Source organism: Macaca nemestrina, chromosome 6, assembly GCF_043159975.1.
Source record: "Macaca nemestrina isolate mMacNem1 chromosome 6, mMacNem.hap1, whole genome shotgun sequence".
NCBI lineage: Eukaryota > Metazoa > Chordata > Mammalia > Primates > Cercopithecidae > Macaca > Macaca nemestrina.
This window is the reverse complement of record NC_092130.1, coordinates 45,982,657-46,003,895: the sequence shown is the minus strand read 5'-3', so window position 1 is coordinate 46,003,895 and position 21,239 is coordinate 45,982,657. Positions and strand designations below refer to the sequence as shown.

Here is a 21,239-nt window from a genome sequence, read left to right as displayed (position 1 = left end):
TTCCTTTCATTTTTCCCTTTGTTAGAGTTAATTTTTTGCTTATGAAATATTTCAGGCCAGGCATGGTGGCTCACGCCTGTAATCCCAGCACTTTGGGAGGCTAAGGCAGGCAGATCACAAGGTCAGGAGATTGAGACCATCCTGGCTAACACAGTGAAACCCCGTCTCTATTAAAAATACACAAAATTAGCCAGGCGTGGTGGCGGGCACCTGTAGTCGAAGCTACTCTGGAGGCTGAGGCAGGAGAATGGCGTGAACCCAGGAGGCAGAGCTTGCAGTGAGCTGAGATCATGACGCTGCACTCCAGCCTGGGCAACAGAGCAAGACTCCATCTCAAAAAAAAAAAAAAAAATATATATATATATATATATAAATATATTTCAAACACATGGAAAATTATGGAGAATAATGTAGCAGACACCACATTACCTGCTCCATCAACATGAACCTTTCCCATATTTGCTTTAGAGGTGGTGTTGTTGCTATTTAATAGACTCTTTTATTTTAGAGCAGTTTTAGGTTCCAACAAAACAATAAAGGTGCCAGGCGCATAGCTCATGCCTGTAATCACAGCACTTTGAGGGGCCAAGGCAGGAGGATTGCTTGAGTCCAGGAGTTCATGACCAGCCTGGCTAACATGGTGAAACCCCATCTCTACAAAAACTGCAATAATTAGCTGGGAGTAACGGCACTTGCCTGTAGTCCCAGCTACTCAGGAGGCTGAGGCAGGAGGATCGCTTGAGCCCAGGAGTTCAAGGCTACAGTGAGCTGTGATTAAAAAAGAACACTATTGGGAGGCCAAGACGGGCGGATCACGAGGTCAGGAGATCAATACCATCCTGGCTAACCCGGTGAAACCCCGTCTCTACTAAAAAATACAAAAAACTAGCCGGGCGAGGTGGCGGGCGCCTGTAGTCCCAGCTACTCCGGAGGCTGAGGCAGGAGAATGGCGTAAACCCGGGAGGCGGAGCTTGCAGTGAGCTGAGATCCGGCCACTGCACTCCAGCCCAGGCTACAGAGCAAGACTCTGTCTCAAAAAAAAAAAAAACAACAAACAAACAAACAAAAAAACTAGCCGGGCGAGGTGGCGGGCGCCTGTAGTCCCAGCTACTCGGGAGGCTGAGGCAGGAGAATGGCGTAGACCCGGGAGGCGGAGCTTGCAGTGAGCTGAGATCCGGTCACTGCACTCCAGCCTGGGCAACAGAGTGAGACTCCATCTCAAAAAAAAAAAAAAAAAAAAAAAAAAAAAAAGAACACTAAAGGATGTAAGATTTTACTCCTACTTTCAACCTAACAAGTATCCATACAACAATTTCAAAGGATACTGGCAAAAGACACAGATTCTGAGACAAAGAAAAGATCTTCATTACTCACAGCACAACAAGCAGCATGAGCTTCATGTTTGCCCTGCCTCCCCTTGTCCCCCAAGTCCCACAGGCGCTATGCCAAGGGGCACAGTTAGATGAGGTATACGAAGTGGGTTTGTTTCACAGCCGAAGAACCCCAAATTGAAAGGACATCAATAATTAATAAAGAAGAACTACAAGCATATTTGCCCAACCTTTTCTCCAGAGCAATTACTTTTATCTGGACAGTAAATACACCTGCCCTTTGCTCTGGAGATAGACACTATCTCCAGGCTGTTTCGAGGACAAACATCCTTAAAAAGATATAACTTTTTTTTTTTTTAATATCTTTAAAACATAGGCACAGGGTCTCACCGTTTTGCCCAGGTTGGTCCCAAACTTCTGACCTCAGGCAATCCTCCTGCCTCAGCCTCCCAAAGTGTTGAGATTACAGGCATGAGCCAACATGCTGGCCTTTGTCTAACTCTTAAGATGTACAAATAGGCTGGGCACAGTGGCTCACACCTGTAATCTCAGCACTTGGTGTTTTTTGGTGTTTTTTTGAGATGGAGTTTCGCTCTTGTTGCCCAGGCTGGAATACAATGGCGCAATCTTGGCTCACGGCAACCTCCGCCTCTCGGGTTCAACTGATTCTCCTGCCTCAATCTCCCAAGTATCTGGGATTACAGGTGCATGCCAATACACCTGGCTAATCGGGGTTTTGCCATGTTGGCCAGGTTGGTCTCGAACTCCTGACCTCAGGTGTTCCGCCCACCTCAGTCTCCCAAAGTGCTGGGATTATAGGCATGAGCCACAGTACCTGGCCAATCTCAGCATTTTGGGAAGCCAAAGTGAGAGGATTGCTTGAGTCCAGGAGTTCAAGACCAACTTGGGCCACATAGTGGGACCCTGTCTCTACAAAAACTAAAAAAGTAGCCAGGTGTGGTGTTACACGCCTATAGTCCCAGCTACTCAGGAAGCTGAGGTGGGAGGATTGCTTGAGACTGGGAGGTTGAGGCTGTGGGGAGCCATGATTGTGCCACTGCACTTTAGCCAGGGTGACAAAGTGAGAACCTGTCTCAAAAAAAAACAAGGCAGGGTAGGGGGGAGGAATAGCATTAGGAGATATACCTAATGCAAATGACGAGTTAATGGGTGCAGCACACCAACATGGTACATGTATACATATGTAACAAACCTGCATGTTGTGCACATGTACCCTAGAACTTAAAGTATAATAAAAAATAAAAAAATAAAATGAACTTAAGAACTCAAAAAAAAAGAAAAAAAAGGCCCAGCACGGTGGCTCACGCCTGTAATCCAAGCACTTTGGGAGGCCGAGGAGGGTTGATCACCTGAAATCGGGAGTTTGAGACCAGCCTGGCCAACATGGCGAAACCCTGTCTCTACTAAAAATACAAAAATTAGCCAGGCATGGTGGCAGACGCCTGGAATCACAGCTACTCCAGTGGCTGAGGCAGGAGAATCGCTTGAACCTGGGAGGCAGAGATTGCAGCGAGCCGAGATCATACCACTGCACTCCAGCCAGGGCGACAGAGCAAGACTCCATCTCAAAAAAAAAAAAGTGTGCAAATATATGAAAGGCCCATGGAGAACTGTCTCTCCACATAGGTTGAGATTCTTTTTTCTTTTTTTTTTTTTTTCCATATGAGTATCTAATTGCTTCAGCAGAGTTTGTTGAAAAGACTATTCTTTCGCTCAATTGCCTTGGTAACTTTGTCAAAAATCAAGTAACCATATATATGTGTGAATCTATTTCTGGACTCTGTATTCTGTTCCACTGATCTATGTGTCCTTGCTTTTGCTAATACAATATTGTGGCATTTGTTATTGTTGTTGTTGTTGTTTGCTGTTTTTGAGATGGAGTTTCATTCTTGTTGCCCAGGCTGGAGTGCAATGGCGCTATCTTGGCTCACCGCAACCTCCTCCCGGCTTCGAGCGATTCTCCTGCCTCAGCCTCCCGGGTAGCTGGGATTACAGGCATGCGCCACCATGCCCGGCTAATTTTGTATTTTTAGTAGAAATGGGGTTTCACCACGTTGGTCAGGCCGGTCTTGAACTCCCGACCTCAGGTGATCCGCCAGCCTCGGCCTCCCAAAGTGCTGGGATTACAGGCATGAGCCACCATGCCCAGCCTGTTTTTGTTTTTGAGATAGAGTCTTACTCTGTCACCCAGGCTGGAGTGCAGTGGCATGATCTTGGCTTACTCCAACCTCTGCCTCCCAGGTTCAAGTAATTCTCCTTCCTCAGTCTTGCAAGTAGCTGTACAGACGTGCACCACCACAACTGGCTAATTTTTGTTGTTGTTGTTGTTAGAGATGGTGTTTCTCCATGTTGGTCAGGCTGGTCTCGAACCCCTGACCTCAAGTGATCCACCTACCTCCTCAGCCTCCCAAAGTGCTGGCATTTCAGGCCTGAGCCACCACACCCAACCCATACTGTGTTGATTACTACAGCTCATGAGTTTGCAAATGTAAAGGGTGGGCTACATATAATTCCTGCTACATACATGTTTGGTTTCCTTTTTCAACCATTGAAAACTGGAAAAAGCAGTTTTAGCTTTTAAGCCCTGCAAAAACAGGCTGCAGGCTAACCTGCGGGCCAGTTTGCCAATCCTGCTATAGATTTATAGTAAGTCTTAAAATCTGGTCATATGAGTTCTCCAAATGTGTTCTTTTACAAAACTGTTTTGGCTGTTTTAGCTTTTGCTTTTTGATATAAATTTTAGCATCAGCCGGGCACAGTGGCTCACGCCTGTAATCCCAGCACTTTGGGAGGCCGAGGCAGGCAGATCAGGAGGTCAAGAGATTGAGACCATCCTGGCTAACACAGTGAAACCCCATCTCTACTAAAAATACAAAAAATTAGCTGAGTGTGGTGGCACGTGCCTGTAGTCCCAGCTACTCAGGAGGCTGAGGCAGGAGAATTGCTTGAACCCGAGAGGCGGAGGTTGCAGTGAGCTGAGATCGCGCCACTGCATTCCAGCCTGGGTGATAGAGTGAGACTCTATCTCAAAAAAAAAAAAAAAAAAAAAAAATTAGCATCAATTTCTAGAAATATAGGCTGCTGGTATTTTAATTGGGACTATATTTAGTCCATAGATCAACTCGGGGAGAATCAACATCATTATATCAAATCCCCCAATCCATGAACATGGTATGGTGTATCTCTCCATTATTTAGGCCTTCTTATTGTTGTGGTATATTTTTTAATCCAATGAAACATTAGATCTTATATATATTTACCACTTTATTTGTTTTCCATTCCTTATCTATCTCTTACCCTCCATCTGGTTTCATTTTCCTTCTACCTGAAAATTTTACATTAGAAATCCTTAGTCAGACAAGATGACTCATGCCTGTAATCCCAGCACTTGAAGAGGACAAGGTGTAAGAATTGCTTGAGCCAAGGAGTTCAAGACCAGCCTAGGCAACATGGTGAGACTCTGTCCCTATAAAAAATTAATCAAGGCCAGGCATGGTGGCTCATGCCTGTAATCCCAGCACTTTGGGAGGCCAAAGTGGGCAGATCACCTGAGGTCAGGAGTTTGAGACCAACCTGGCCAAAATGAAATGAACCCCCATCTTAATAAAAATACAAAAATGGTGCTCATGCTTGTAATTCCAGCACTTTGGGAGGGCAAGGTGGGCAGATCACCTGAGGTCAGGAGTTCAAGACTAGCCTGGCCAACATGGTGAAACCCTGTTTCTACTAAAAATACAAAACATTAGCCAGGTGTGGTGGTGCATGCCTGTAATGCCAGCTACTTGGGAGGCTGAGGCAGGAGAATTGCTTGAACCTAGGAGGCAGAGGCTGCAGTGAGCCAAGATTGCACCACTGCACTCCAACCTGGGCAGCAGAGGCGCCCGCCACCACGCCCGGCTAATTTTTTGTATTTTTAGTAGAGACGAGGTTTCACCATGTTACCCAGGATGGTCTCGAGTGCCTGACCTCATGATCCGCTGGCCTCGGCCTCCCAAAGTGCTGGGATTACAGGTGTGAGCCACCGCGCCAGGCTTTTTTTTTTTTTTAACTGGGGACACACAGACTTTGGTGGAAGCTCACAGCAGCTTTGACCTCCTGGACTCAAGCAATCCTCCTACCTCAGCCTCCCAGGTAGCTGGGACAACAGGCACGCCACCACGCCCAGCTAATTTTAAATTTTTCCCATCCTGGCTGACACGGTGAAACCCCGTCTCTACTAAAAAAAATACAAAAACTTAGCCGGGCGAGGTGGCGGGCGCCTGTAGTCCCAGCTACTCGGGAGGCTGAGGCAGGAGAATGGCGTAAACCCGGGAGGCGGAGCTTGCAGTGAGCTGAGATCCGGCCAGTGCACTCCAGCCTGGGCGACAGAGCGAGACTCTGTCTCAAAAAAAAAAAAAAATAAATAAAATAAATAAAAATAAAAATAAATAAATAAATAAATAAATAAATTTTTCATAGAGACAGGGTTTTGTCATGTTGCCCAGGCTGGTCTCGAACTCACTCCTGCGCTCAAGCAATTCTTCTGCCTTAGCCTCCCAAAGTTTGGGGATTACAGGTGTGAGCCACCATGCCCAGTCCTCATGCACACTTTTAAAGTTTTTACTATGTTTTGCCAAATTTTACTATGTTTTGCCAAATCCAGGTTTATACCTAAGTGAAACGTGGACAGCCCCCACGTTTCAGTTTTTTTTGTTTTTGAGACGGATTCTGCCTCTTTCGCCCAGGCTGGAGTGCAGTGGCGTGATCTCAGCTCACTGCAACCTCCACCTCCGTGGTTCAAGCAATTCCCCTGCCTCAACCTCCTGAGTAGCTGGGATTACAGGCACACGGCACCATGGCCAGCTGATCTTTTTGTATTTTTAGTAGAGATGGGGTTTCACCATGTAGGCCAGACTTGTCTTGAACTCCTGATCTCAGGCAATCCACTGCCTCGGCCTCCCAAAGTGCTGGGATTACAGGTGTGAGCCACCACACCCAGCCTTCTAGCTGGTCCTTATTTATCCTCCAGCACTTTCAGCTGTTCTATTCCAAGTTTGATCCATGCAACGCAGGGGGTGGGGGACAATCCAACAGGTGAATCCTCTCCCACACCTGGAAATGGCTCAAGGAGGCCTCCTAGTTGGTTACGGGACCACTGAGCCATGGACCCCAGGGTCACCTTTCTTCCCACCACAGTCAAGGTCAGCACGTAACTTAAATGCATAGTGGTCCCGGAAGTGTCAAGGAGAAAAAAATGCCCATTTTTTTCCCGTCCATACACAACAAAACTGTTCTAATACAGCCAAATGAACTGGAGAAGCAGTTTTATTCTTGCCCTTCCTGCCGAGAAAAAACTGAAAATGCAGGTGCCACAAAAATACTAAATGGAGGCCGGAGGCAGTGGCTCATGCCTTTAATCCTAGCACGTTGGGAGGCCAAGGTGGGTGGATCACCTGAGGTCAGGAGTTTGAGACTAGCCTGGCCAATGTGTTGAAACCCCATCTCTACTAAAAATACAAAATTAGCCAGGTGTGGTGGCAGGCGCCTGTAATCCCAGCTACTTGGAAGGCTGAGGCAGGAGAATCGCTTGAACCCGGGAGGCAGAGGTTACAGGGAGGTGGAGGTTGCAGTGACCTGAGATCGCGCCATTGCACCTCAGCCTGGGCGACAGAGCAAGACTCTGTCTCAAAAAAAAAAAAAAAAAACCTAAGTGGAGAGTGCTCTTGGAGCAGGGTTTCCAGCCTTTCAGAGGAAAGCTGCAAAACACTGAAAGCTTTCAAACTTTGGGATCTTCAGCTCTTACAGAAGTATCTAAGTCAGGTGTGGTGGTGCACACCTGTAATCCCAGCTACTTGGGAGGATCTCTTGAGCCCAGAAGTCCAAGGTCAAGCCTAGGCAACGTGGCAAGACTTGTCTCTTAAAAAAAAAAAAAAAAAAAAAAAAAATTGTAGGTTGGGTGCGGTGGCTCACGCCTGTAATGCCAGCACTTTGGAAGACCAAGGCAGGTGGATCACTTGAGGTCAGGGGTTCGAGACCAACCTGGCCAACATGGTGAAACCCCCTCTCTACCAAAAATACAAAAATTAGCGGGACATGGTGGTGCGCACCTATAATCCCAGCTACTTAGGAGGCTAAAGTGGGAGAATCACTTTAACCCTGGGGGTGGGGAGCTGCAGTGAGCAGAGATTGTGCCACTGCGTTCCAGCCTGGGCAACAGAGTGAATCTCTGTCTCAACAAAAACAAAAACAAAACAAAACATAAATTCTGACTATTCCTTTCCTAGGGCTTCTCCAGCATCCTGACTCTCCAACAGCACTGGGCTTTCACAAGGACAAATAATATGCAAAACTTTTTAGGAGTCTACTTATGATAATTGCCTTAAATTAACATCACAAAGCAATGGAAATTGCATCCCCCTAAGGCTTCTTACGGCAGGAAGTTACCCAGCGCCTGACTGAAAAGGTAGTGACGATTAAAATTAGGTTGGTTAGCTTCTGTCTTGCAAAGCTTGTCTGTTAATCCATTACTTGTATTCATATAAAATGGCATTTCTATATCAAAATGCGTGAATGTTTTAATCTGTTGTAAATATAAGCTTTTTTTTCTGTTCAATCAGACAAGTCTTTCCTCTGCCAGAAACCTTAAAACTGGTATTCTTTTTTTTTTTTTTTTTTTTTTTTTTTTTTTGAGACGGAGTCTCGCTCTGTCGCGGGGGCTGGAGCGCAGTGGCCGGATCTCAGCTCACTGCAAGCTCCGCCTCCCGGGTTTATGCCATTCTCCTGCCTCAGCCTCCTGTGTAGCTGGGACTACAGGCGCCCGCCACCTCGCCCGGCTAGTTTTTTGTATTTTTTTAGTAGAGACGGGGTTTCACCGTGTTCGCCAGGATGGTCTCGATCTCCTGACCTCGTCATCCGCCCGTCTCGGCCTCCCAAAGTGCTGGGATTACAGGCTTGAGCCACCGCGCCCGGCCAAAACTGGTATTCTTAAAACAGTACTCTACTAGCTGCTTTTACTTTACTGGATGGATATTCAGTGTTCAGATCACAGAAAGTCAGTCCTTCACTATTTGCTAGCCTCAGGCCATACCAGGAGAACTTCAGTGTGAGTGTCTTATTTTAAGCCTATCATCAGTGAACTAAAGTGCTCACAGGAAGATGGAGGAGGAGAACTGCAGATCAGGTTACTGGAGGAGCAGAGAATGCATTTCCAGAAGCCCTGTAATGTCTTCAGACCTTTGAAGGCTGTTTTGTAGATGGCTTGTTCTTCCTTAATTTTCAAGGCAAGCATAGGGCCAAAGAATGAGAGCTATATAAAGCTAGATTTCATCTTTAAATGGAAGACCTTTAAACAATTAGAGCTGTGTGAAAGATACAAAAACTTTCTTGGATTGAACTGAGCTCCTAATTCATTGGGAGAATTCAAAAGAATGGTCATCTCACAGGTCTACAATAAATGAATGATTGAACGTGATTGAATATTTTACATGATTACTTTATTTATTTATTTATTTATTTTGAGACGGAGTCTTGCTCTGTCGCCCAGGCTGGAGTGCAGTGGCCGGATCTCAGCTCACTGCAAGCTCCGCCTCCCGGGTCTACGCCATTCTCCTGCCTCAGCCTCCCCAGTAGCTGGGACTACAGGCGCCTGCCACCTCGCCCTGCTAGTTTTTTGTATTTTTTTAGTAGAGACAGGGTTTCACCGTGTTAGCCAGGCTAGTCTCGATCTCCTGACCTCGTGATCTGCCCGTCTCGGCCTCCCAAAGTGCTGGGATTACAGGCTTGAGCCACCGCGCCCGGCCACATGATTACTTTATAATTAAATATATATGTATATGGACACAGTCATTTGTTTTTAGAAAGCTTTGAAAATGTTTAAGCAAACTTAAACATTTTTATTTTATTTTTTATTAAATAAAGACTTTTATTTTATTTTTATTAAATAGGGTCTCACTGTGTTGCCCAGGCTGGTCTCAAAACTCCTGAACTCAAGCAATCCTCCCACCTCGCCCTCCTAATAAGCAAACTCTTGTTATTCTGACCACTAGTTTGTAGAATAGAGCCATGTGGCTAATCATCTTAATCCCACTTGGGTTTTTGAAACCCTTTGCCTGGCTGGCTGTTGTTGACACTGTGTAGGGGCAAAGAAGGAAAGCTTCCGCCTTTACCTTCTTAAGGTTCACTGAAAATGACAAAAGGCAGGTAGGAGAAAAAGGCATACAAATTTATTTAAAATGCAGAGCACAGGGGAACTGCATGAGAATGATTACCCAATAACCCAATGAGGCTTAGAGGTTTATAGACACTTCTTCATGGAGGAAGGAGAGATGAGGGTGTAGGAGTGAAAGATTTTTAGTGGGAAATGAATGGACCCAAAGGCAGACTTTATCTTGTGAATGATTCTCTGGCAATTTAATGGGGCGGAAGAACAAACAATGGTTTGGGAAGAAGTTTGTCTGGGCTGTAGCTATGGTGTTTAATGTTCAGTCTCTTCCTCTGTGATAGAAGTTTTAATTTTCTCTGGTTAATGAAATTTCAGGGAAGGGATAAAAGGCAATTGTGTTCCTCTTTGGGGGTCCAGTTTCTAGGTAGATAAGAGAACTTCAGCGAACAGCTTCATTCTGTGCTTTGGGAGAGATGGGATCAGAGAGAAAGGGAGGTAGGGGGAGGTCAGAGGGAGACCTTAGACTGAGGCTTATTTCCGAGGCCTTTCAATTTTCAAAGCACTCAGCATGCCGAAGCATCATATTTTGCGGTATGGCTTTCTGTGCTCCAACATCTGCTCAAAAAAAGGAATAATTAATGTCAAAACAATAAAAATGCTTTATATTTGTATTCTTCTGTATTTGTACATACCCAGATTTTAGCTGTTTCTCTTTTACTGTATAAATTTATGTATTTCCAAATTACATATTTATATATTCCAGAGATGATTTTAGCTTTCAGGAGGACTCATCTGTTTCCTTAGTCTTAATTCTATTAACACCAAAGGATAGCTTCCTAAGCATAAAAGGGAGAAAATTATTCCATTCCTACCTTTAGTCACTGGTGATAGAGATCACTCCACAACTGAAGAACAAAATCCTCCTCTGAGAGTGAAACTCTTAAATAAAGCACATTGTAGACAAGATTAAGCAACTATGTAAGAAATTTGCCTAAAGAGATAGTTTTTTCCATAAAAAGCAAAAGATAGTGAAATGGATGTCATCTCACTCCTGAATTTAGCTAAATTGAGGTCACTTCTCATCCTGCCCTGCCCCCTCTCAGAAGGAAGAATGCAGCCCAGGGATGGTGATAGCCTACAGAAGCCTTGGGCTCAGCTCCTAAGCCCTAAGGGACAGATGGAGAAAGGAGGACCAGACGGAGGGGAAAGAGGTGGGGGAGGCGGGGTGCGCTGCTGCAGGTGGCAGGGCAAGACCTGCACTCCCTTAAGTATGTATGCTTCTAGGCTCGCAGAGACTGGCCAGGGTCTGGTTGGCATCACACCATGCACATCTGTACTAGGTACCAAATCACCGCTCATCCTTGACCAGAATATTTAGTCAGTTAGTTGTGAATATTAATTGCAGAAGAACTTTCTGGTTTTATGTCTCTCTTTGGTCACAGTCCTAGCTTGCGGGGTTAGAGAAAAAAGAGTCCACTTTTTAGGGTTCCAGATTTAGCAAACAAATAGAATATAAAAATACAAGAGGATGAGTTAAATTTGAATCTCAGAAAAATAATAAATAACTTTTTAGTGTAAGCATATCCTAAATATATTTCATCTGGCAACTCTATCATATTTTCCAATCAAGAGTTAAGCCTTGGGGCCAGGCATGGTGGCACACGCCTGTAATCCCAATACTTTTGGAAGATTGAGGTGGGCAGATCACTTGAGGTCAGGAGTTCGGGACCAGTCTGGCCAACATGGTGAAACCTCCTCTCTACTAAAAATACACACAAAAAAATTAGCCAGGTATGGTGGCACGTGCCTGTAATCCAGCTACTCAGGAGGCTGAGGCAGGAGAATTTCTTAAACAAGGAGGAGGAGGTTGCAGTCAGCTGAGATCACACCACTGCACCCCAGCCTGGGCAAAAGGGCAAAAGAGTGAGCCTCTGTCTCAAAAAAAAAAAAAGAAAGAAAGAAAGAGAAAGAGAAAAGTCAGCAGAATGGAAATAAATCAGAGATGTAAGTAATCAATGACTAACATTTTTTGCTATTTTGTTTTTCTCAATTTAAATTTAAATTTTTTTCTTTTAAAAATTACCTTTTATTTTTGTGAAAATAATGTAAATACGCACAAAAATTAAAAAGTCAAAAGGGACTGGGCACAGTGGCTCATGTGGGTTATACCAGCACTTTGGGAGGCCAAGGAGGGAAGATCACTTGAGGCCAAGGGTTCTAGACCAGCCTGGGCAACATAGTGAGATCTTGTCTCTACAAAAAAAAAAATTAGCTGGACATGGCAGCGTGCACCTGTAGGCTTAGCTACTTCAGAGACTGAGGTGGGAGGATTATATGAGTCCAAATGTTCAAGGTTGCCGTGAGCTATGATCCTACCTCTGCACTTTAGCCTGGGTGACAGAGTGAGAACCCAACTTAAAAAAAAAAGTCAAAAGTACTAAAAGGTATATAATGAAAAATAGCAGTGCACCATTCTACCCAATCCCACTCAATCCCATCCTTCCTCTGATTGCCAGAGGTAGCCAGTTCATCCTTTTCCGTTGTTTTTCCCAGTTTTAACTGCCTCCCATCTTCCTAAAAATGCCTATACTGCTATTTTGTTGATTTGTCAGTTTTGGACATTACCTACTTTCTTTTTCTTTTTTTTTTTTGAGACGAGTCTTGCTCTGTTGCCCAGGCTGGAGTGCAGTGGCACCATCTCCGCTCACGGCAACCTCCGCCTCCCGGGTTCAAGCAATTCTCCTGCCTCAGCCTCCCGAGTAGCTGGGACTACAGGCACGCGCCACCATGCCTAATTTTTGTATTTTTAGTAGAGACGGGGTTTCACCATGTTGGCCAAGATGGTCTCAATCTCTTGACTTCGTGATTGGCCCGCCTCGGGCTCCCAAACTACTGGGATTACAGGTGTGAGCCATTGCACCCAGCCTGAAAACATCTTTTTACTGCACCATTCCTCTTGACTAATGGTTTGGGTTTAGATCTCTAGGCTGTAAGTCATTCTCACTCAGAATTCGGAAGGGCCTCGCTCCATTCTGCTCCAGCTTCCAGCACTGCTGCTGAGAAACCTACTCCCATTCTCATTCCTGATCCTTTGGAGTCACCTGTTTTCTTTCTGGATCCTTTTAGGGTCTTTTCTTTATCCCTGGTTTTCTGCCCGTTCATGGAAATGAACCTTGAGATATAAATCTTATTTTATCTCCCTGAGGATTTTATAGCATTTTTAAAAGTTTTCTTCTTCTCTCTGATCATATTAAAGGACTATGTGCTGAAGAGATGACTAGATGGATGGCCAGCCTGCTTGGGTAAAGCCTGACTAATGGGGGACTTCCCTGTGCAGGGTGGTGGTCCCTGAGCTGCTGTTCCATTGAGGGCCCCAAACGCCTGTATCTAAAGGTCTTCCCTTTGAGCCTGCTCAGTTTCTACAGAAAAGGGTTCTTTCATTTTCAGGTGGTGGTTGTGGAGTAGGGGCCAGGTTGGGGTGGGGTGAAGGGGTGAGAAATGTGCCTGGCTCCTAGGTTATCTAGCAGCAGGGTGAGGAAAAGGGGCTGAGAATTTACCTTTTAGTATCTAGATTTTCTTTTGTTCCCCATATTTCCAGTTCTGTATCCCGTACCTGCTCTTCATAGTACCTAATGTGCTGATCCAAATTCCCCAGGGAGTAAACCTCAGGTCTCCTTCAGGAGTGGGCAGGAGCAGACAGCCCACTGCCCGCCTAGGCCTCCTCTCACCTAGCTCTCAGGCAGGCACCACACTCCTGCCATTCACAGCGCCGTCCTCTGTCTCCCAGCAGCTACACCTGCCTCTCTCCTCCCCTCTGCGGAATCAGGCCTCAGCTCCCTCCACGCCTCTGTGTGACTCACCACTCCACTCCTTCCTCTGCTTCCCACCTTCCGAAAATGTGGTGACATCCACGTCTGCTGCTGCCTCCTCTTCTATTCTCAGAGACCTTGTCAGGTTTTTTTTTTTTTTTTTTTTTTTTTAACTCTTTTTACTCCTGTGTTGCTATCTTTGGTAGCGCTTGGGAGGGAGCAGACAGATTCACAAGAGACTCCTCTGCCATGTTTAACCAGAAGTTCTTTTGTGTAAGTTTTCACTCTGAAGCATTTTCAGGGGACACTTTCCAGGCCCTGTTCTGAAATCTTGCTTTCAGTCAACACAGTTGGTTTTTATTTTGCTTTGTGGTAGATGTTTCTTTTTTTTTTTTTTTTGAGACGGAGTCTTGCTCTGTCGCCGAGACTGGAGTGCAGTGGCCGGATCTCGGCTCACTGCAAGCTCTGCCTCCCGGGTTTACGCCATTCTCCTGCCTCAGCCTCCCGAGTAGCTGGGACTACAGGCACCCGTCACCTCGCCCGGCTATTTTTTTGTATTTTTTACTAGAGACGGGGTTTCACCGGGTTAGCCAGGATGGTCTCGATCTCCTGACCTCGTGATCCGCCCGTCTCGGCCTCCCAAAGTGCTGGGATTACAGGCTTGAGCCACCGCGCCCGGCCGTGGTAGATGTTTCTTTATGGGAAGCAGATCAAAGTCTAAATACACACTTTGTTTTTGTTTTTTGTTTTTTTGAGACAGTCTTGCTTTGTCGCCAGGCTAGAGTGCAGTGGCACGATCTCGGCTCACTGCAACCTCTGCCTCTCGGGTTCAAGCAATTCTCCTGCCTCAGCCTCCCGAGTAGCTGGGACTACAGGCATGCGCCACCACATCTAGCTAATTTTTGTACTTTTAGTAGAGACAGGGTTTCACCATGTTGGCCAGGCTGGTCTCGATCTCCTGACCTCAGGTGATTCACCTGCCTCGGCCTCCCAAAGTGCTGGAATTACAGGTGTGAGCCACTACACCCATCACACACACTTTGTTTAATGGTATTGGTAAAACACTCTTGACCTTTTAAACAATAGCAGCAAGACCCAAATATGTCTCTCTGCTTTTGTCTTGGAATGGGGGATGGAAAAGCTGGAGAGGTGCTTGGCAGCACGGCCTTTGCCCCAGTGCTTGACATTCTGGTCAATCTCCTATGCATGAATAAAAAGCAAGCGGAACGCTGAAATATCATCTCCTTTGAATTCACCACGAGCTCCACTTCTCTGCTCTCCTGTGTTGACACATTACTGCTATTGCATTGCATCTGCTGGTGAATCTCCTTTCATTGCAGGCCACAGAAAACCTCCTTCATGTAAAGCTGCACACAAGGCCCCTGAATGATGAGGACACTTTAGCAGTCATTCCTCTTATTGAAGGGCTCACAGTCTTAGGGAAGGATTGCTGCCATTTCAGTGTGCTCTGCTGTGCCCTGCTGCAGAAAGTCCAGACAAACTAAGGCGGGAAAGCTGGGCTGGGAGCCCGTGACAGGGAAAAGTTAGCAGGAGAGTGAGTGGACCAGATGGATAGGGCTTTGAATGCCACACCAGGTCTTTGGATTTTTCTGCAGGCAGTGGGAGCCACCCAAGGATTCTGAGCAGGAGAGTAACATGAGATAAACTGTGCTTTCAGAAAATTAAGTTGGCCGGGAGCAGTGGCTCACGCTGTTATACCAACACTTTGGGAGGCCAAGACAGGTGGATCACCTGAGGTCAGGAGTTCAAGACCAGCCAGGCCAACATAGCAGAACCCCACCTCTACTAAAAATACAAAAATTAGTCAGGCATAGTGTCAGACGCCTGTAGTCCCAGTTACTTGGGAGGCTGCAGCAGGAGAATTGCTTGAACTCACAAGGTGGAGATTGCAGTGAGTCAAGATTGCACCACTGCACTGCAGCCTGGGCAACAGATTGAGACCCTGTCTCAGGAAAATAAATAAATAAAAATACAAAAATTAGCTGGGTATGGTGGCAGGCATATGTAGTCCCAGCTACTTGGGAGGCCAAGGCAGGAGAATCGCTTGAACACAGGACTGGAGGTTGCAGGGAACAGAGGTTGCAGTGAACTGAGATTGTGCCACTGCACTCCAGCCTGGGGAAAAGAGTGAGACTCTGTCTCAAAAGAAAAAAAAACAACAAAAAAAGGAAAATTAAGTTGATAGCTGTAGGTCAGAAGGTTCAGAGAGGGAGAGGCTAGAGTCCAGGGGGCTCTAGATCAGATCACTGGGAGAACTTTGTAAAAATCCACACGCCAGCCTCTGCCCTTCAATATTTTGTTTCAGGAGGTTTGGGGAGGGAACTAGCAATCTGCATTCTCAAAACATTCCACAGTTGCAGAGGTCATTGTGACAGGCCGCTAAAGGGGATCAGACCCCAAATATGAGGCTGGGAGTCTAGGGAGAGAGAGGGGAAATAGACTGGGGAGGCTGCCCTGAGGGGAGCCCCACCTGGCCTCTGCCTGCTTAGGGGGCTGAGGGGAGGAAAACATGAAGAAGACCATCAAATTGGGCCAGGAGAGCTGCCTGGAGACTGGGGCCCAGCCTCCAGCCTTCTGATTTTAGAAGAAAATCAGATTTGGGAGATGACATGGGACATTCCAGGTGACAAAGGGGCCTGGGACTTGGGGGATGGTGAATCTGTGAGCACCTGGCTCCTACTTACAGTCATGGAGTATGTAGAACTGGGAAAGGAAACTGTCATTCACATCCCTCAGTCAAACATACGTAGGCACATGCATGGACACAAACATAGCCCTCTTCTGCAGGAGTCAGAAAGGGTGGTGATTCAGAGACTGGGCTCTGTAATCCAGCAGCCCTGGATTGAAATCCTATCTCTGTGGCTCTGGCTGAGTCACCTGTCCTGTGAGCAACAGCCTCCTCACCTATAGAAAGAAAATGTTGCCAGCAATTAACTCAATATGGCTTTGTGATGACTCGATGAGATGCTGCATGCAGAGGCTGGACACAGTGCCTGACACAAGGGGAGACTCTGTATAGAAGCTCTAAGGGTAATACTAAAAAATGCAATCTCACTTCTGAAGCCAGGGAGCCATAAAGTATTTCATTCAGAGTGCAAGGAGGCAAGTCCACAAGAAGACACGAACCCTTTTTTTTTTTTTTTTGATACAGAGTTTTGCTCTGTTGCCCAGGCTGGAGTGCAGTGGCATGATTTTGGCTCACTGCAACCTCTGCCTCCCAGGTTCAAGCGATTCTTGTGCTTCAGCCTCCTGAGTAACTGAGCTTACAGGTGCATGCCACCATGCCTGGCTAATATTTTGTATTTTTAGTAGAGATGGGGTTTCACCATGCTGGCCAGGCTGGTCTTGAACTCCTGACCTTAAGTGATCCGCCGGCCTCTGCCTCCCAAAGTGCTGGGATTACAGGTGTGAGCCACCATGCCCAGCCAGCATGAAGCCTTTCATTTGCTGCTACCCATTCCGTATGGCTTTCTCTGGGTGTGTGTTTGGTGAGTCCTTTGCCTTTGGTTTCTAGGACCCACAGAGAAATGACAGACCCTTCCTGCTGCATTTAATTGGAAAGGAGCACAGAGACCTGAGATTATAATGATGACGTCTTAAATGTCAAGTGCTTCAAAAGTCTGCTGTTGCACTCACTGTTACCCTGAACAGCTCTGGGAACCAAAACCCTGCAGCCACCTAAAGCATGCCCTGAGTCTCTCAGCCAGGTTTCACCTGGGAAATCTGAGTGACAGTGACGTGCAGGCAGCTGGAAGACGCACAGTAAACCGAGGAGCCTGTGATGAGCTCAGAGGAGGTGAGTTGATGATCTGCTATTTATAGCCCCACTAAGAGGCTCTGGCCGCCAGCTCCATGTGAGGCTGGGTGGAAATGATGCCTTCGCAGAGCTGAGAGCACAAAATGAAATTGGTGATTCATGGGCAGCAGCCACTTGAAAATATGAACACTCCTGCGTCCTCAGCCCCGCTGGCCTTTCACACCCATTTGGAGGTGTGTTAAGCAGAGTTGCTAGCCTGCTGCATCCTAGTCTGCATGTGTTTGGGCAGGATGTGAGGACAGGCAGGTTCTGCCCCGACAAGGAGCCTGCAAAGGGCAACAGCACCCCGGGAGCACTCTGAGAACCTCCGCCCACCCCCCAGAGGCCTCAGCTGGAACGCAGGGCAGGGCTGAGTAAGAGGCAAGCCCCAGGAGGACCTGTGGTCACAGAGAAAGGACACTTCCTGCTCCTGCCCTCTGTCTCCAGGGGCGACGCTGGCAACAGAACAGCTTTCTGATGACGCTTGTTCTGCTGAACACACAAAAGTGTACAATGAGGAAACCCCTGCAGCTTGACATTTCCCCCCCTACAATTCCACAGCCCAGTACGTGTCACCTGAAATAGCTTTTGTTTATTTTCCTCAGTAACATCTTGGCTTCCAGGCCAAAGTCTTCTTGGAGGACCCAACTCAACTCACCCTATGTGAGGAATGCCCTGGAGGTCTCTCAGTTTCCCACAACCAAACTGAACTTAAAGGGCCAAACCAGGATAAGGAGGCCAGCTGAGCTCTGAAGCCAGATTGTCTGGGTTCACATTCTTTTTCTACACTTGCAGCCACGTGGCTTCAGTCAAATTGCCCTCTGAGACTCAGTTTTTCTCATTGGTAAAATGAGGATAATTAGAGAACCTACCTCACTGGGCTGTGGTGAAGGGTGACATGTGGATAGTGGTCAGCCCAGCGTCCAGCACATGGACAGACTTGATACTGGACACTGCTGCTGCTGCTTTTGCTGTTGAAGTTGTTTTTACTACTGGGTTTTGGTCCCTGTACTGATAGCACTCCTTTGCACACAGTCTATGGCACTGAGCTTCCTTGCGGAGGTGGTGCCCTGAGGCCTCAATAGAGACCCTCTGCCCAACAAACACACCCCATATCAAGCTGCCAAACATAGTGGACTTCACCCCGGGCATGCTTGACAGGCCTCTGCCTTTGCCTAGGAACCAAGTGCCTTTCCCCTGGGGCTGGGCCTTGCCCGGGTCGACTACCCCGATGCTTCTGCTCCTCTATGTCCTGGGGTGGCCTTGGGGGTATTAACGGTCACCATCCAGTGGAGGGTTTCACCTGAGGGTCCCAGGTGCTAACTTGAGGTCTGTGACCAGCAGGCAGCCCACCAAGGGAGGGCCTGGATGACTGGCCGGATAGGCCCACCTCACCTATGGGCTGCACTTGCAGCACAAACTGCTGATTCATGGAGACTCATGAGGCCTTGGCTATCTGTACATTCTCCATCTCCAGCTGTCGGCCAAAACATAATTGTAGTTGTCACTTTGGCAGCGAGATGCTATGATGTGTCCTCTCTCCACGGCAGTGAGCTTTTGGAAGGTAGGAGGGATCTGCAGCTGCTCCCGTGGACAGAACCATTCTGGAAAGTGGTCTGTGTGAAGTGCACCCAGGTGCAGTCCGAGGAGTGGTGTGAGCAGCAGGGTGAGGCCCTATATTAGAACGGGCACTGGTGTTGCCTGTGTCTGCATCTACAGTAATGCAATTCTGATGACATCAATGAATAACAGAGAGGCTGCCATTGAAATGAGGCATTGTTGGCAGCTATGAGGACTTGGAAAACAGCCATCAGGCTTATGCACAAGTCAGAATCCATCGTGTGTGGGGTAAATGAGTGGTTAGACCATGGGGTACATGGTGTAGGGAGATGGTGCCAGAGACATAGCTAGGACCAGACTGAGAAGCAAGGGAGTCAAAGACCAGGCCATGCAGCTTGGACTTGATCCTGGACATAGGGAAAGTGATGTGATCGGAGGACGTGGCAGTTCTGGGCTCAAGCCTCCTTGAGGGATGGCACTGAGGGCAAGGTTCCCCCTCCCCACAGCAGCTGGCAAGCAGTGGCTTGCTGCTTGGGAAGGTGTTTACCCCTGTGGAGCACGAGTTCCACACTCAGAAGGTGCCTGAGACTCTGCTCATATGGAAAGCATGGGAAGGGCCAGTCCCAGCCAGGACAGCTGAGAGTGCGCAGTGAACAAGGGAAAGCACCAGGCTCATGCCTTCCCTCTTCTGCCGTCCTTCTTGGCCAGGAGTTCATTACTGAAGCACCTGTGTGCAGATGTGCTAAATGTAGAGGACTGCACCACTCCCAGGTCAAAGGTCAGGGAGGCTCCTGGGACTGAGAGATGACCCCGCTGCCTGTGGATGTGGCCTCCCTTCCCACTAAGGAAACAGCAGAGGCAAACATCCAAGCTTACCTGATGGAGGAATTCCTAGAAGAAAGGTTCTATCCTTATGTACTTAAATACTGACTTACAGGTTGGTTAGTGGAGACAGAAGAATAGTAAGTGTTGGGAGCCGTTACCAGTGGAGGAGCCACCCATGAGCACGGAAGCCAGAGCATATCTGGACCATCATGTAAGTTCAGAGGAAGACACGATTCAGTTGACAAAAATTTGTGTACCCTCCTCAGAAGTGCATTGTTGTGCAAGAAATGGTTTGGCAGTGACTCTCCCCTTTCAGCTGCAAGTCATCAAGGGCTGAATGCCTCTCCAGTTGCCAGGGGAGGAGTGGCTTGTAGAGCGGATGTTCCCAGTCTGGCAGAATCTTCTATCAAGTGTTCCCTGAGTTGGGCTACCAGGGGGCAGGTGTTGAACAGTGATGAAGTCCTCTCACCTGAGCAGCTTCTAATGCAAGAGGGGTGTCGTGGGTGCCTGAAACCCTATGTCTGTGGGTGGAGCGTGAACTTAGCCTCTTCCCTGAGGTTAGGCAGCACGTCATAACCACCTCCGGCTGCCCATGGCTGGTTTGGGGCAATATGCCAAGATGTAGTTTTGCCTATTTGGTTTGCTTTTTCCTCTAAAATATACAAAAGTTAATAACATGTACTGGGTTTTTTAAAAATTATAAAATATAAGATATGGTCAGAAAAGTGCAAACAGACCGGGTGAGGTGGCTCACGCCTGTAATCCCAGCACTTTTGGAGGCCGAGGGAGTGGATCACCTGAGGTCAGGAGTTTGAGATCAACCTGGCAAACATGGCGAAGCCCCATCTCTACTAAAAATACAAAAATTAGCTGGGCGTGGTGGCGTGCTTTACCTGTAGTCCCAGCTACTCAGGAGGCTGAGGCAGGAGAATTGCTCTTGAGCCTGGGAGGCTGAGGTTGCAGTGAGCCAAGATTGTGCCACTGCACTGCACTCCAGCCTAGGTGACAGAGCAAGACTCTATCTCAAAAAAAAAAAACAAAAAAGAAAGAAAAGAAAAGTCCAAACAACTATGTATACAGCTTAACAAATAATTATAACATGAATGCTTTTTTAATATAGAAAAGGTTTGTTTTTTTTAAAACCATATGACCAATAAACCTTTACCTAGAGAACTTTCACTAAGATTCTTTTAACAGAGTAAAAAAATTAAAATGGTACAAAAAAATGAAACGTTAATGGAAATTTACTCCCTCCCTTTCCCCACAAGTAATCACCAACAATTTCTTGTGTATCTTTCTAATTTTTTTCCTCTGCATCAGTAATGTTTTTATTATCATTTTTATTTATTTATTTATTTTTATTTTTTTTTTTTTGAGACGGAGTCTCGCTCTGCCGCCCAGGCTGGAGTGCAGTGGCCGGATCTCAGCTCACTGCAAGCTCCGCCTCCCGGGTTCACGCCATTCTCCTGCCTCAGCCTCCCGAGTAGCTGGGACTACAGGCGCCCGCCACCGCGCCCGGCTAGATCATTTTTATTATTTTTAAATTATTTTATTTTATTTTATTTTGAGAAGGAGTCTCGCTCTGTCTCTCAGCCTGGTGTGTAGTGGCGCAATCTCGGCTCACTGCAACCTCTGCCTCCCAGGTTCAAGTGATTCTTCTGCCTCAGCCTCCTGAGTAGCTGGGACTACAGGAGCGTACCACCACTCCTGGCTAATTTTTGTATTTTTAGTAGAGA

General features: G+C 47.0%; 1 long non-coding RNA gene across 1 annotated transcript in view; it reads right to left on the bottom strand.

The window, feature by feature from the left end:
• Window positions 1-9,565: 9,565 nt before the first annotated feature.
• LOC105467138 (uncharacterized) overlaps window positions 9,566-21,239 on the bottom strand; it is a 46,586-nt gene continuing 34,912 nt past the window's right edge. The window contains exons 2-3 of the long non-coding RNA XR_011624675.1: window positions 10,365-10,431; window positions 9,566-10,107 (exon numbers count right to left, since the gene is read on the bottom strand). This is a non-coding gene — a long non-coding RNA (uncharacterized lncRNA). The remainder of the gene's footprint in view (window positions 10,108-10,364; window positions 10,432-21,239) is intronic.